This window comes from Palaemon carinicauda, chromosome 2 (assembly GCF_036898095.1).
Source record: "Palaemon carinicauda isolate YSFRI2023 chromosome 2, ASM3689809v2, whole genome shotgun sequence".
NCBI lineage: Eukaryota > Metazoa > Arthropoda > Malacostraca > Decapoda > Palaemonidae > Palaemon > Palaemon carinicauda.
Window position 1 is genome coordinate 60,022,424 of NC_090726.1, and position 17,570 is coordinate 60,039,993.

Consider the following 17,570-nt stretch of genomic DNA (forward strand, 5'->3'; position numbering starts at 1 on the left):
TTGCCTTCCATCAGACACTAAAAGTCTGTTCAGGCAGGCCTTGGTGTGTGAAAATAATTTCTTTCCAGTTAATATTTTGCTCTCTATCTTATCAGTTATTTCGCTAGCATTTGTATTCAGGCTTAATAGTTTTCAGGTCACTATTATTTGTTAAGGAAGTTAACACAGAGCCAAGACCCTGGCTTGATTAACCAATAAGCATAATAGGCAGTAACACTAGATGCTTAGGGCATCAAGGTAAGGAGCTAACCACAGATTCACGCACTTTTAGGGTAACCGTCAAATTTGCAGACAGAACGAAGCAAAACCTATCTTGTGGACACGCCTCTGAAGGCCTTCTCACACCCAATAGCTAGGCTACAGATCCCAAATTCATCAACTTGTGAAAAAAAATCAAACTTTTTGACAATACAGTTCGCCTATACAGTTCGCCTACATTCTGATTGGACTTCTCAAGAAAAGTTTTTGACCCTGATCACCAAGTAGGCGTACAGTAGGCTTACGCCTGTAACATTATTTAGACACCAGGAAATAAATAAACAACCTATTTGTCAATCCAATAGTTTGTTAAGGAGATGTGCACTTTATTAGGTTAGGTTACGTTAGGTTAAGAAATTGAGTGCTAAGACTGAAAATTTTACAAGTACGCCTATTCAACAATTAAATTTGCTTATGCTATTTCTATTTCTGAACAGTTCAATGATTCCAGTTTATAAAGGAAACTAAGAATAAAGCAAGAAGCCTATTCTCAATTGCTTTCAGCCGTGGCAAAATTAAATTCCGAATGTGATTTTTTTCCGCTGATAAGACCACTTCTGCATTCTGTATCTATGCCATTATGTCAATATCTATAACAAAACAAACATAAAAAGGAGACTCAGCTCTATACATAGCCTGTACATTGCTATTTACTACGTATTCATTTTAGACTTCTGACGAGGTGTTTTTTTTTTTTTTTTTTTGGGGGGGGGGGGCGTATAAAATCAACATACATGAGCTCAAAATTCCCAACCTTATCTAACCAAATATTCGAAATGATAATGATGATAACTATAATAGTAATAATGATGATAAAAATTACATAAAAACGGTCATACTATAAGCGTTTCTCACGCTTAAAAGGAAAGAAAATTGTGATTACTGAAGGGAAATTCTGTAATGGATAAACACTGAATGATATCTAAAAGACATAAGAGATAGGGAACGAACAAAATCTTTAACTAGAGCGTTTAAAATTTTTAAATGATGTGACTCGTATAGATTTCGCAGCTCAACAAAAACACTCTCGTTTGTTTTGAACGAAATTAATTTAACGCGTTCGCTAACAGCAGATCATAATCTGAAGAAACTTTCTCGCCTTATGCATTTTAACGGGAAATATCTGCCGTTTCATTGGCTGATTCTTTCTTAGTTATGATTGGTGGTTGTATGTGATGCTCTGCAATCGTCTTTTTATAAATGTATTTGAGCAAGAGTGAAAAATTTATACTTATTACAGGAAATTTATCACTAAAAATTTATGGTTTTAATTCAAATAAACTAAATTTTTTTTATTAATTCTCCAATAAATAGATAAAGGCTCTGGGTGAAGGATAAAGTTATATAAATACGTCATATTCGGAGGAATACTGATCTAAACGTGCGTGTGTGCGTCCAAGTAGATGCTGTAAGCATAGGCAACGACCAATCACAGTTGAGATAGTTATAGCCAATCAGAAGGCTGCGATGTCCCGCCAAGAGGGAGTTTCGGGAACTAGTGAGCTGCTGTTCAAAATTCTGTAAAGATTTTATTAAGATTAAACATTCAAGCGGTCTAAAAGTTAAGGGGGCTTATCATTGATATAATAATAAAGTAAATAATGAATCTTGGTTAAGGCCATAGATAAATAAACACATCATATTGAAAGGAATACTTACTTGTGCTTTTGGCTACGATGTTAATTGTGTGTGTGAAGCTGTAGTAATTGAAGGGAACTACCAATCACAGCGGAGGAAGATTTGGCCAATCAGAGGACAGGATTTTTCCGCCAAGAGAGAGAGAGAGAGAGAGAGAGAGAGAGAGAGAGAGAGAGAGAGAGAGAGAGTTCTGGGGTCTTATGATTAGCTGTACGAGAAACCTGCCCGAATTTCCTTACAATCGCTTTCAAACGCTGAATTTATGGAGGACGAGACAGATTTTTTAAAGGAATTAAAGATATATTTTCCTCAAAAAATTTATAGACAGTCATGTTCTGATTTCTAAATCAGTATTTTCACTCTGAAAATACGTCTTTATGACGTCATTAAGAGTATGGTGTATTTTTCAGCTTGCCTTTGTTTTTGTTTGCTGGTTTAAGCGAGCTATTATTTTATCGAGCTTTATAGTCAAATAACTACACAGGTAACTTTAATTAGTATTTTGTTACATTTCAAGTATAATGTAATTAACTGAATAAATGATTTCCAAATCATGTATATATGTATGTATGTTTATTAGGAAATATGCCGTCATGAATTTTAAGGAATTAAGCTTAAAAAACACTAACTAATTAAGAATGTATGGGCTCATAAATACCATTTTTTATATGTTTAAAATTAGAATTAAGATGAAAAAATTCCCTTAACTAGAGCGTTTAAACGAAATAACTCGTGTTAATTTGACTCGTCTGCCAACGGCAGAGGAATCCTGTCACCTTATGCGTTCCTTTAGCGGGAAATGTCTGGCGTCTCATTGGCTGATTTGTCCTCTGCTGTGATTGGCGTTTGTATGTGACGTCATACAATCTCGTTTTTTATATGAATGAATTCACCTGGGCAGAGGTAAAATGCCTATACTTATTGTAGATAGATTAAGACTAATAAATTACAATTTCAATGAAAAAAGCTTAAAATATAATTAGTTCCATATAAGAATAGGTAATGGCGCTTGTTTAAATACGTAAGCTAAATGAATATGTTATATTTAAAGGAATAATTAACTGAGTTCTGGCTACAATGTTAAATATGTATGTGTGAATTTGTAAACAAAGGCAACAACCAATCACGGATGAGAAGATATAGCCAATCAGAGGACTGGAATATCCCGCTAAGAGAGAGTTCCGGAGACATATGAGTTACTGCTCACATATCCTGCCCGATTTCTATAAAATTACTTTCAAACGCTTTAGCTGCGGGCGATGAACCTGAAGCTTTTTATCTTTTTGTTTTTAGGGAATTAGAGGTATAATTTCTTCAAAATATACAGAAGTGGTCCCTTATAAGATGTTTCGATAACATGTTTTATCAGAGGAATGCATTCTGATTACTAAATAATTATTTTTATTAAGAAAAAAATACGTCTTTGTAACAAACGTCATAAGAGTAGGATGCACTCTAAAGCTTGTTTAAATGACTGATTAAACTATTCGCTGACTTCAGTAGCTATTGGGTAACACGTGGTAATATTCGATATTCAAATAAATACTATTATTAGATCGAGCTTATATAATAAAGAGATTACAGTACATGACTGGAATTTGTATTTTGTTACGTTTCAAGTATAATGTAAATTGCTCAAAGGAATAATTAATTGACTGTTTTGGTTACGAAATTCGGTGTGTGTGTGTGTGTGTGTGTGTGTGTGTGTGTGTGTGTGTGTGAAGCTATAGTAAACAAAGACAACAGCCAATCACAGATGAGGAACTTATAGCCAATCAGAGGACTGGAATGTACATCGGACCTGAAGATTTTTTAAGGGAATTAGAGTAATAATTTTTCCAAATATATAGAGACAGAGCGTTATAAACACTTTTTAAAACATATTCTATCAAAGTAATGAGTTTTAACTACCAAATCATTATTATTATTAGGAATAAAATGTCTTTGGGGCATCAAAAGGATAGAATGAATTTTACAGTTTGTTTAAATGAATGATTAATTGTGTTTGCTTGTCTGAGTGAGGTATTGATTAACACAGTACTAATATTCGATATTCAAACAGATACTATAATTACATCTAGCTTAGAAAGTGAAAGAACTAGATGACCGTAATTCGTATATCGTTATATTTCAAGTATAATTTAAATTATTCGAAGGAATAATAGAATGTTTTGGGTCGGTTCTAAAAGCGGTTGGAAACTCATATGAAGCAAGTGTGCATTTTTCCACCGTCGGAAGTGGTTGTGTTCAACTTCGTGCCACTTCTTGTGTTAGTACAGTTAACTGAATTATAATTGCTACTTTCGGTTGTGCTCACAGATTATTCTAGCAATCCCGCTGAAACTTAGCTGCTTCCTACGCTGTTAAGGTGAGGTAATAACTTTATGTGTATTTTTTGTTATTCCTTATTCAAACATAACTTATCTTAGAATGATATTGCAATGCTTTGGTAATGTTATACTCAGCTGGGGTATGCCATACCTATATCTTAAATTTCAACGTTTCTCCTTTCAGTTTTTCAAGAACAAAGGCAGGAGAAGGGTATCTAGCTATTTCTTAAAAAAAGAAAAAAAAATTCATCTTGAGGATTTCTACGTGGTATTTGATGGGAATGTTTAAAATACTTGACTTTGAATATATTTACGTGCTTTTTTATAGAAGGCTTTGCATGGATCGGATTTTTGTCAATTTTTACATAAAACCTTATAAAAAATCACAATATTAAAATAGAAGAAATTGCGCTAGAAAATAAGAATTCCCCTCAAATATGAAGTTTCTTTTTTACCATTAAACCCTTAAAGACAAGGCAACTATAACCCGCAAACGTATTATTATTATTATTATTATTATTATTATTATTATTATTATTATTATTATTATTATTATTATTATTATTATTATTATTATTATTATTATTTGCTAAGCTACAACCCTAGTTGGAAAAGCAGGATGCTATAAGCCCAGGGGGTCCAACCGGAAAAATAGCTTAGTGAGGAGGGAAACAAGAAAAAAAAATATTCTAAGAAAAATAACATTAAAATAAATATCCCCTATACAAACTATAAAAATTTAAACAAAACATGAGGAAGAGAAATAAGATAGAAGGTTAGATACCCAATGACGGAGATGCACCCGATGTATATTTGAATGCCAATGACAAATTCCTTACCATAACACTTTATAGAATTGTTGACATACTTTCTTTACTTTACTTAACAAGGGCTGCATATCTTGTCCTCAGGGACGTGCAGAAGGGGGTTGCTAGGGGTGCCCAAGCACCAGCCCCTTTTGCTACTGTATTAAAAGTGCCCTTTTGAGAGGGATGTATTATAGTCCCGCCGCCTATCTGTCAATAATAATAATAATAATAATAATAATAATAATAATAATAATAATAATAATAATAATAATAATAATAATAATAATAATAATAATAATAATAATAATAATAGTTTCCTAGTTCTACTGGTAGTCAGTACTGTAGATTTTATGTTCATAAAAAACATTAGCCCACTGATACCTATGATATCAGTCATGTTTATCTCTGTCTTGAATTATTAATGGCTATTTTAAATAAATTTGAAAGAATATTGAGCCGGTATATATTTAGTCTCATTCATTTCTATATCTTTGCCCTTTTTTCACTTGAGCACCTGCCCTGAAAAAGTTCTCTGCACATCCCTGCTTGTCCTGTACAGCAGGGGAACCCTACTCTCTACAAGACCTCCAAGGTCGTTTCATGATGTTCATTCGGAAGCATTTCACATTTCACAATCCGTACTGTTCACCTACTGTTTGAGCATCACTGTCAAAACACTCGCAGAATAAGAAAGTCTTCAGTTTCCTCTTGAAAGCCTTAATACCTTCAATTATTCGGATGTCTCGTGGGAGCCTATTTTTTTTTTTTTTTTTAGTCTCGGGCCAGCATATTTAAAGGCTCTAGAGCCTACAGTAGACATGTATCGAGGTTATATAAAAAGGAGAGATACATAGCAATAGCAGACGGATTTTCTTTTCTAAGCGATCTCCCACCACCACATAATGTCACTTCATCTATTAACACTTCAAGGTATCCTCGGTGCTGCCAAAGGCTTATTGATTTCAACTATAATTTCTCAGTTGAGCTTCAGCAGTTTCATTTACATGTGCGCCATAAATTCACTAAAACGAGAAATGCAAAAGCAAGATTCAGTCATGCTGAACTATATGAAATACTTGTAGCAGATAACATTGAGTGTACCTTTCCAAATACAGGTATTAGCTTCCGTATACTTTTAACATTAATGGTTGAAAATTGTTCAGCTGAACACTCACCAGACCAACTATGCAGCAAAGCAGGCTGAATGGCTTATCTTTATGAACTATAGAAGCAGATGTGTTATGTAAGATCAGTTTTGAGGACCTTGACAATTAAAAGACTTTACAGTAAAAAAAAAAAAAAAAAAAATATTGTTAAATGTATGTGAAAGTATGCAAAAATAAACATTGTTTTCTTTCTTACTGTTAATTTTGTTTGATTTTGGTGGATAAAATTTTGTTTAGTTTATTAGGTTTATATTTTGAATTACACAATTACATATGGGTCACCAAATTCTTTTAAGTGCATAGACTCTAAAGGGCTCAATCCGGCTCTAGCGAAGACTGTAGAAGTGTCACTCAAATTTGCCAATGGGTCTGACCCCTATATTTCTTCCTCCAGTTGCACTATATTTCTAGTTCTTTTAAGACTATCTCCCTTTCACATAAGTTCTCAGCAAAACTTTGTTTATACCGACCTGTAACAGCCAAAAGATTTTCTTTATACCGGAATCACTTTTCAAAAAGAAAATCTTTATAAAAACGCATTTCTGTTTTCTTATATAAAAGGAAATCTGCACCACTTTCCCCCACTAAAATAAGTTTTAAAAAACATTCTGCATTTCTATAAAGAATATAAAAGTTCTTTAATTAAGATTTTGATATTACAAGGAGCGCAAATAAAATCATTGATGTTCTTGTTATAATCACATCTAGACTACACTACAATCTTATTTTGATAAGACTATCATCAGAATACTGGCAGATTGTAAACATTTTAATAAAATAGGAAAATTACCTTTGGGTGACCTTATTTTCTTGATTCAAAAAGCAATTGTGCACAAAATCTGTCTTTGTATATATATATATATATATATATATATATATATATATATATATATATATATATATATATATATATATATATATATATATATATATATATATATATATATATATGTATATATATATACATATATATATATATATATATATATATATATATATATATATATATATATATATATTTTTATACATATATATATATATATATATAAATATATATATATATATATATATATATATATATATATATATATATATATATATATATATATATATATATATATATATATGAAATGATTTGGTATCCCATCTTGAATAATGATATAATTTTACAAATAAGAGCCTTTTTTCTAATATTAGACACTAACAATAATAATTATTACAATGTGTGTACGGCACGAAAGTACAGTTATTCTGTAGAGAATGACTAAGTGAATAATTTTTTTTTTATCTAATGAAAAGTTGAAAACTATGGCGCTATACAGCCTTTGAATTAACAAAAAAAAAAAAAAAAAAAAAAAAGCTTATTTCCGGGAAGTAACGTTTATAATATAAATCTGCAGTTAAAACAGTGCCCAAATTCACGAAAGTTATTTAAATATAATAAGTTTTTGGCACAATCTTCCTGTGGTTAAAAAAACTTCACATTAAATTATATTTCCAGGATTAACAAAAATTAAGTCACTCTTTTCATTCGTTGGCCTTCTCAGTATGTGTATATCACTCATATTTTTATATGATTTTAATTTTTTTGGTGTTTTACCAGAACATCTCCCTCACTGAATTCAGTTACAAGCATATAGTATATGTAGCCTACACACACACACACACACACACACACACACACACACGCATATATATATATATATATATATATATATATATATATATATATATATATATATATATATATATATATATATAGCTAGCATGTAATATAAGAATGGATGAATGAAAAGTAACTTTTTTTATACACTGCAGTATAATGGTTTAGATATGCCTTAGATAGTTTTCTACATTCATGCTCAATGAACAAAGAGAATGTATTAATTGGGCTACTATGCTAAATATATATTTTTTTTTTACTTATTCCAAACTGACGAACTCGCTCATACAGTACATTGGTATACAAAATATAAAAATTACAGTTTAGTACTGGTTTTAGGTCTAGCTCTAAAATGTGAAAATATATGATTCAAAGTCCTGGAAACTATTGCTAACTTAATCTTTAAAATTTGAATTTTGGATTACCTTCTTTGAGAAATGTCACTCACCGTTAAGACATTTTTTTTTCAGTGATTTTTTCATCGCTTCCCTAATTGCCTTTTTATCATTATATTTCTCTGCGAATTTTTCACTCGTCAAATCTTTGTGTTGCATGAAAAGCAAAGTCATAGATCACTCCTATACATTTGATAATTGTGGTTTGATTGCGTTATAATTCATTGTAGTAAAATATTTTTTTTAATGATCAAAATTACTAGTCTTGTAGCAAAACTGTTTCTTACTCCCTATCAGCTAGTACAAGAGAAAAAAAAAAGAAAAAAAATCCGGAAGTAAATGCTTAATTACGGTGCGTTCTATTTTATCGCTTTTGTAATCTTCTTGTGAAGTTTGCGGTTGTTTTATTTATTTTGATATGATTGTTAAATCCTTTTAATTGTGAACGAAACATATGTTTTCATGATAATATTTGGAAAGCTGTGTGAATATTACAAACAAATTTGCATACTATTGAAAACTTTAAATTTATTATTTTATACAAGTACCAAAAGTTCTATAAAGCTATTTCGCAGCATATTTCTCAGTGTTTGACCTTTAAATGTCAATATTTGTTACAGTTGGACCTTTATCCTGATAGGCCTTCAGTTGTTGTTCAAAATATATATGCTTTTCCATTATGTTTTACTGTTTAACTCATTTGATGCTATTAATTACTGTGTTAATACGCCCAAAGAATTCTTATCAAGTCATTACCGCTCTCGGAACTTTTAATATAATGATAATTGGTAGCACATTATTATATGATAAATCATGCAAATAGTTTAAATTTTCATCGTATTTTATAATGTGAAAACTTATCATTTTTATTATATACATTAATACCATTTTGGTCCATAGAGTAGGAACTGTCTACAGAGGAGGTAAATAGCGGTATACTAGGCGAGGCTACGGCAGATCAAAACAAACTTTGACTAAAGGTACTTCTTTCATTTATATAATTTTATCTTATATATTAAAGCTTCAAATTTGATAATTATTCTGATATTATTTCTTCTATATTGTTAGGTAATTTGTAACCCAGCCAATTAATTGAGGGCCTATACCATAGCTTAGTAAACAACACAGCTTAATCTAGGTTTGTGCAAAACCACAGTTCGTTTATGATTGGGAAACGAACCATAAACCTGTATCTTGGGTGATTATTTAAATCATTGACACATTTTGGGCACTGTTTATTAATTATTGATATCAAGCCTGCTTGTTCAAGGGTACGGGTGAATATGTCATACTTCAATTTACACTTTAATTTATTACCAAACACAGTAGATGAACCATTTATTTTTCCTATAGCTTTCGTGTTTTTTTTTTTATATCTGACCTTGGTAAAAGTTTTATATTAAAACCATATTATTTTCGGTATTGTATTGTATTACAGGGCAATGTAACAGGGGAAAAACTATTTTTTTTCGGTATTATTTTAGTGTATTACAGGGCAATGTAACCTAGGGAAAAAAACTAAATTTTTCTATAGAAAAAATTCCGCTCTCTTCGAAAATGACACTCGTTCCCGTCGCAAATGAATAGTTTCAGAAATATATATTTATATTATATATATATATATATATATTATATATATATATATATATATATATATATATATATATATATATATATATATATATATATATATATATATATATTACAGGTGTAATCTTTCTCAGCACGAAGATAACTCAATATATAGTAGTCTACATAAGGAAAATTGAAAGTTGTGTATATGTAGAAATGCTCAACAGTTTCGTCCGCCAATGGACCTCTTCTTGGAGCGTTTATTATGCAAAAATATATATATATATATATATATATATATATATATATATATATATATATATATATCTAAATCCAACGATAATGTGGGACCCCACCTTTTTTTCTATAGAAAAAATTCCACTCTTCGAAAATGACACTTGTTCCCGTCACAAATGAGTAGTTTCAGAAATATTTATATATATATATATATATATATATATATATATTTATATATATATATATATATTTATATATATATATATCCAACGATAATGGGGGACCCCCAGTGGGAACTCAGTGTTTTGGGTGGGGAAAACATACTGGGGAAACCGTATATAGTGGTAAAACAAGCCTTTTATTCTCTATACATCACCTTCTTGGATGTATAGTAAACCGATGAAAAAATACAGTAATATTCTAACCCTCCATTTCAAAGCAATTTGAGCCTTTGTGTATTAGTGGCCAGGTCCTCCCGCGTTCATAGAAAATGGGAATTTTCTTTCCATTTTCTACTTGTTCGTAAGACGTGGCCGCTATACTACAAAAACTGTTTTTTTTTTATCTGCAAAACACCACCTAACCAAACCAACAAGCCGTTTCCTTACCTAAAGGGAGGACTAGCGCCCCCTGCGACCCCCCCTTACATTGCCGTATTCTTAGCTTACCTTGTGTTTGATTTGTAGCCTAACCCATTTGACTCTTGGCTAGGTAATACATTTATATATCGTAAAGGAAAAATTAATTCTATACAATAGCTCCGCTGCTAATAATATTTATATTTTTTTTTCCTGATGAACTACTTAGTGCTTTATTTAAAGCTGACCCTTTTTTGGAGGAGGAACAGTATTTTTATCATTTGTGTTAACCTTTCCAATCTTGGGGAACCCCTTGAGGGAAACCAGGGTTTCTGGGTGGGGAATGAATTAAAGAATCAGTTTTAACATACGAATAATGGCACAAATAGAATTAGCAATAAACAAGGCCATCAGCTAACCTAAATAAACCACCTAACCTAACCTAGTAGCTATATCCTTATCTGGCCGGTGGAGTGAGGATTTACGACCCCCTTTCCATAGCCATATTAAATATAAGAGAGTTTAGACTTTGTGTACTTATGCCTTTCCCGCTCAATACCCAATGCACAATAACCTCACGAATGAATGAGCACCAGTCATTTTTAGTTTTTGTGAGAAGTGCTAATTCATATCCAACAAATTTATAACTAAATTTAACACCAATATAATTAGGCTATATACAAGTAACAAATTAGATTCTATAACTAAATGAGACTTTTCAAACCAAGTTCCCTTAAAAATGGGTACGTAAAAACTACACCTGTTTTCACTTTCTTGTTTTTCAATATAACATGCCTTCTGTCACACCGAAATGCTTTTTTGTTAATATCAAGTTGGCACTTAGAACCACAGGTGGGGCAAACAGTGTCACTTTAACTTTTGATAATACCGTTATCTTGGCAGTACTTTATTATTCTTTCGATGTTACCACAATAATACAAAACAAAATCTTTATGATTTAAATAACAATTGAGACAAGAACTTGGGAGAAAATCTACAGAAATTGATGTCAAGGGAGATGGTAAATGAGAAACCGCACCAGAAGTTGAATGTTCACCTGCCTCCATGACTCTCAAAAGACTGAAAATTAAAGGTAGAGATTGTGTGAAATGTGTCGAAGCGTGTTAGTTTTTCAGTAAAACTGTCGCCTGATTGGGTATTCTAGTAACGTGATTCTAGTTTTTTTAAAATGCTAGTCCCAAGTAATATATGAATGATCATTTGTTAAAAACTATGACGTTTGGGTGACGTCTTGCTACATAGACTACAGTCGATGATATAATAATGACATAATCTATGTTTTTAATGTACAAATGAACTAACGAGAGCTCAGTCTGGAGAGGAATTTGAGAGAGTTATGAAGTCGAGGGACTTAGTTTTTTTCAGGTGGGTCAAATTTAATTCTGATTTTTATACTACTTCTAGACCTAGCGCCACTTAGATTTATATATCAAACGAAACCTTGGCCTTCCCTCTTTTTTTGCGAAAGTACTTAAATTTGATAACTTGCTGGCGGAGCTATTGTAAAGTTTTCAATATTAAACTTACCCGATAATCATGTAGCTGTCAACTCCGTTGCCCGACAGAATTCTATGGAGGGATACGCCAGCTATCACAATACTAGAAGGGGGTGTACTTACCAGCGCCACCTGTGGCCAGGTACTCAATCATTTGTTGTTGACACCTCCTCAATTATTCCTCTGTCGTGCTTCCGGCTAGACGTTCTGGGATACGCTTATGGTCTTCGAGTTTATTCACGGATATTTGGTGAAGTATTCTCTCAGATTAACGGCTGTCGCTTTACTGGAATCCTTCTTATATTAGCTAGATAGCTTTTATATAATACTGATATAACGGTTAACGAATTTTGCTTGTTTTTGGATCACCCTTTGGCTAACTCTTTGAAACAAGATGTCTGACGTTTCGCAAGCCCCCTCCCATAGACGATGTAGGTCTTGCAATAGGCGTATTCCGAAGGCCTCGGTAGATCCTCACACCGCTTGTTCTGACTGTAGGGACAGGCCCTGTCTATTAGAAAATCGATGTGAGGAATGCGCCGGACTTTCGGAATTGGAATTTGTCCGTCTTTTAAAATATTCATCTAAGTTAGAGAGAGGTAGAGTTAGGAGAAGTTCTTCTCACTCTTCTATGTTTTCCTCACCTCATGATCCCCTACCTTTTCCTACCCCTGTAGTGGCTACCCCCGAACCTACTGTGTGCCCTCCGCCTGATATGTCAGTTGTTTTGCGTGCTATTCAGGCTTTAGGCGATAAAGTAGAATCAGTGGTAAGTGACCATAAGTCTCTGATGGCCGAAGTTAAAGATCTGAAGGTCAAGAGTGCAGTGGGTGGAATTAGTGCCAGTGCTGTGACGAGTGCTAGTGTCGGTGCAGTGCCAAGTGCTAGTGGTGCCAGTGTGGTGCGTGAGGATTTTTCTGTGCGAGCCAGTCGTCCTCCCAGTCCGGGACCTCTTGCAAGCTCCCATGCCCAGGGGAGAAGCAATGTCGAAGGGCTTAAGGGTTCGACAGGCCTTGTTAGGCGCACAGAACTATCCTCGGTGGTTGCGGGCGTGTCTTCCTTAGACCGTCACTCCCACCTGCAGACGATTGAGCCCGTCTTATTCTCGTCCGCTGATCAACTAGCAGGGAAGAAACGTTGGTCTCAGGTCTCGAGACCGCTTAAACGTAGAGTCCAGTCCGCGAGTGCTCAGCCAGGTTGCAGTCATTGGCTCAGCTCTGACTCGCCTCAGTCATCTGTCGACTGTACTCCGCCCAAGAGGAGTAAGGTTCTGCCAAAACAGAGCCCGACTGTGACTTTACCTCAGTCTGTTATCGTTTCTGCCGATCCCAAGTGGACCCTGCTTCAGTCCATGCAAGCTCAGCTTTCGGACTTGATGCGTGAGTGTCGGGCTGAGAGTGTTGCACCTCCTCCTCCGCCTACACTCCCTCCGCCTGTTCTCGCTCCGCCTGTGCTCGCCCCGCCTGCACTTGCTCCGCCTGGTCGCAGCACCATCTGCCAGGCGTACGATGTTGAGCCACTTTCGGAGTTCGCTGTTCCCAGTGGTGTTCAGCCTCAGCCTTCTTTAAGGCAACCCTTGCTTTGGGATCAGGAGAGTTATTCCACTCTTCCTCCGCCTCCCCTTGCTGCTCCACCAGTGGTGCAACTCTCGGTTGGGGTACAACAACCTCTCCCCTCCGTGAGTCTGTCTGCTCAGCCATCGCTGCAGCGAGCTCAACCCTCCTCAAGGCAAGCTCCTCTACACCCTGGACTTGCGCCTCAGGAGCCTCAGCTTGCGAGAACTTTACCTTGTTCTGCGCAGCCTCAACCTCATCTTGCTCCGCTCATCTCACAGGAACAGGAACGGACTACTCCGCCTCCGTCCTCCGCTCAGCTTGTGCAATCCTTGGGTTCAACCTCTCTTGCTAGGAGTCAACCTCCTTCACCCATGCGCCTGCCTTCTGCTTCGTCTGTTGTTCAGCCTTTGCAGTCTGAGCCTCAGGTTTTCCCTCAACAGTTACTGGAAGAGGAAACCACTGTTATTGTTCCTACCCGTTCTGACTCTGCGGTTCAGCATTCTGGTCCGATCGCTTCGCTACCCTCTGCTGATGAGGTGTCGGATGATGAGGAGGCACACCTTGATCCCTCATCAGACGTGGACGAATCTAAGCTTTCTCCATTGTCGATTGATTTTCGTAAGGTCTTGGCTCTACTCAGGGAGATTTACCCAGACCACTTCGTCTCTGCTATTCCCCGCTCTCCACCATCTGAGTTTTCGCTGGGCGTACAACAAGCTAAGTCCAACTATACTAAGCTTGTCCTAGCTAGATCCTCCAAGAGGGCTTTAAGGATCTTAGGGGAGTGGCTGCAGTCTAAACAACACCTTGGCAAGACTTCCTTCATGTTCCCTCCAACGAAGCTCGCTTCGAAAGGTTGCGTTTGGTATGCCACAGGGGAAGCACCAGGCTTAGGAGTACCTGCCTCTGCCCAGGCTGACTTCTCAAGTCTGGTGGACTCGCCTCGGAGAACTGCTATGAGACGCTCGAAGGTTTGTTGGACCTTCTCAGACCTGGATCATTTTCTGAAAGGGTTGTTCAGAGCATTTGAAATGTTCAACTTTCTCGACTGGTGCCTGGGAGCCCTCAGCAAGAAAACCTCTCCTGCGGACAAAGATTCTGCCATGCTAATAATGTCCTGCATGGATAAGGCCATCAGAGATGGATCGGGTGAGCTAGCGTCGTTATTTGTATCAGGGGTGTTGAAGAAAAGGGAACAACTGTGTACCTTCCTTTCCGCCAGCATTACACCTTGCCAACGGTCACAACTCCTTTTTGCTCCACTCTCAAAGTTCCTCTTTCCCGAGGAGCTAGTTAAGGACTTGTCGGCTGCCCTGATACAAAAGGACACGCACGATCTTGTAGCCTCATCGGCTCGTAAGTCTAAGGTTGCCACCTCAGTCCCCAAGACTTATCGCTCCCCAGTGGCTGATACCCCGGCTACGAGGTTCATACCGCCCTTTCGTGGTAGAGCCCCCAGCCGAGGAAGCTCCCGTCCAGACTCTCACAGGAGCAAGTCTAGGAAAGGATCCAGGACATCTAAGGGAAAGAACTGACTCTCAGATTCTCCAGACAACAGTAGGAGCCAGACTCAAGATCTTCTGGCGAGCCTGGGAGAAGAGAGGTGCAGACGCACAGTCTGTCAGTTGGCTGAGGTACGGTTACAGGATTCCATTCTGCCTCAAACCACCTCTGACCACATCGCCCATCAACCTCTCTCCCAACTACAAAGAAGAGGACAAGAGGCTAGCATTGCTACAGGAGGTGTCGCTACTTGTGCAGAAGAAGGCAGTGGTTATAGTCCGGGACCATCAATCCCCGGGCTTCTACAACCGTCTCTTTCTTGTGGCCAAGAAGACAGGAGGTTGGAGACCGGTGCTGGACGTCAGCTCTCTCAACGAGTATGTCACCAAGCAGACGTTCACGATGGAGACGACCAAGTCGGTCTTAGCAGCGGTCAGACAGGAGGACTGGATGGTCTCGTTGGACTTGAAAGATGCATACTTTCACGTTCCCATTCATCCAGGCTCCCAACCTTTCCTGAGATTCGTTTTCGGAAAGGTTGTCTTTCAGTTCCAAGCCCTGTGTTTTGGCCTAAGCACAGCTCCTATGGTCTTTACTCATCTGATGAGGAATGTAGCGAAATTCCTACACTTATCGAACATCAGAGCCTCCCTCTACCTAGACGACTGGCTGTTGAGAGCCTCCACGAGTCGTCGTTGTCTGGAGAACCTCAATTGGACTTTGGACTTAATCAGAGACCTAGGTCTATTAGTCAATATAGAGAAATCTCAACTCATTCCCTCCCAATCCTTTGTGTACCTGGGAATGGAGATTCAGAGTCAGGATTTTCGGGCTTTTCCATCGGCCCCCAGGATAAACCAAGCCCTAGAGTGCATCATGAGCATGCTGAAGAGGAGCAATTGCTCAGTGAGACAGTGGATGAGTCTCACAGGGACCCTCTCATCACTGGCCCTGTTTGTCGAGCTAGGAAGACTCCACCTCCGCCCTCTTCAATTCCATCTTGCTGCTCATTGGGACAAGGGCTCGACTCTAGAAGCAGTCTCTATCCCTATCAACCAAGAGATGAAGACCACTCTCCTGTGGTGGAAGCACAATCTCCTTCTCAAGGAGGGTCTATCATTGGCCTTCCAGACCCCCAATCTTCATCTCTTCTCAGATGCATCGGACTCGGGCTGGGGTGCGACCTTGGACGGACGGGAATGCTCAGGAGTATGGAACAAGGAACAAGGATTACTCCACATCAACTGCAAGGAACTGTTAGCAGTTCATCTAGCCCTGTTGAACTTCAAGTCCCTCCTGCTAGGCAAAGTGGTGGAGGTGAATTCAGACAACACCACAGCCTTGGCTTACATCTCCAAGCAAGGAGGGACCCATTCGAGGAGCCTTTACGAGATCGCAAGGGACCTCCTCATTTGGTCAAGAGGTCTAAACCTCACTCTGGTCACGAGGTTCATCCAGGGCGATATGAATGTTTCAGCGGATCGCCTCAGCAGAAGGAATCAGGTCATTCCCACGGAATGGACCCTCCACAAGAGTGTGTGCAACAGACTTTGGACCTTGTGGGGTCAACCTACCATAGATCTGTTTGCCACCTCCATCACCAAGAGACTTCCGCTTTATTGTTCCCCTGTTCCAGACCCTGCAGCGGTTCATGTGGATGCTTTTCTTCTGAACTGGTCCCATCTCGACCTGTACGCATTCCCTCCGTTCAAGATAATAAACAAAGTTCTGCAGAAATTCGTCTCGCACGAAGGGACACGGCTGACGCTGGTTGCTCCCCTTTGGCCTGCAAGAGAATGGTACACAGAGGTACTTCAATGGCTAGTCGACTTCCCCAGGACTCTACCTCTAAGAGTGGACCTTCTACGTCAACCACACGTAGACAGGTTGCATCCAAACCTCCACGCTCTTCGGCTGACTGCCTTCAGACTGTCGAAAGATTCGCTAGAGCTAGAGGCTTTTCGAAGGAGGCAGCCAGTGCGATTGCCAGAGCTAGAAGAGTTTCCACTCGTAGAGTCTACCAGTCTAAGTGGGAGGTCTTCCGAAGCTGGTGTAGAGCCAATTCAATATCCTCTACCAATACCTCTGTGATCCAAATAGCTGACTTCCTTCTACATCTTAGGAATGAGAGATCCCTTTCAACACCTACGATTAAAGGATATAGGAGCATGTTGGCCTCAGTTCTCCGCCACAGGGGTTTGGACCTGTCTTCCAACAAGGACCTTCAAGACATTCTCAAGTCTTTTGAGACGTCTAAAGAACGTCGTCTTTCCACTCCAGGCTGGAATCTAGACGTAGTCTTAAGGTTCCTTATGACATCTAGGTTCGAACCTCTCCAGTCAGCTTCC

At 37.4% G+C, this 17,570-nt stretch overlaps 1 protein-coding gene across 2 annotated transcripts in view; it reads left to right on the top strand.

The window, feature by feature from the left end:
• The first annotated feature begins 9,159 nt into the window (after nt 1-9,159).
• sav (salvador) overlaps nt 9,160-17,570 on the top strand; it is an 80,546-nt gene continuing 72,135 nt past the window's right edge. For both annotated transcript variants that reach the window (XM_068356271.1, XM_068356282.1), the window contains exon 1: nt 9,160-9,239. The gene's annotated coding sequence lies outside the window, so the exon portion shown is untranslated. The remainder of the gene's footprint in view (nt 9,240-17,570) is intronic.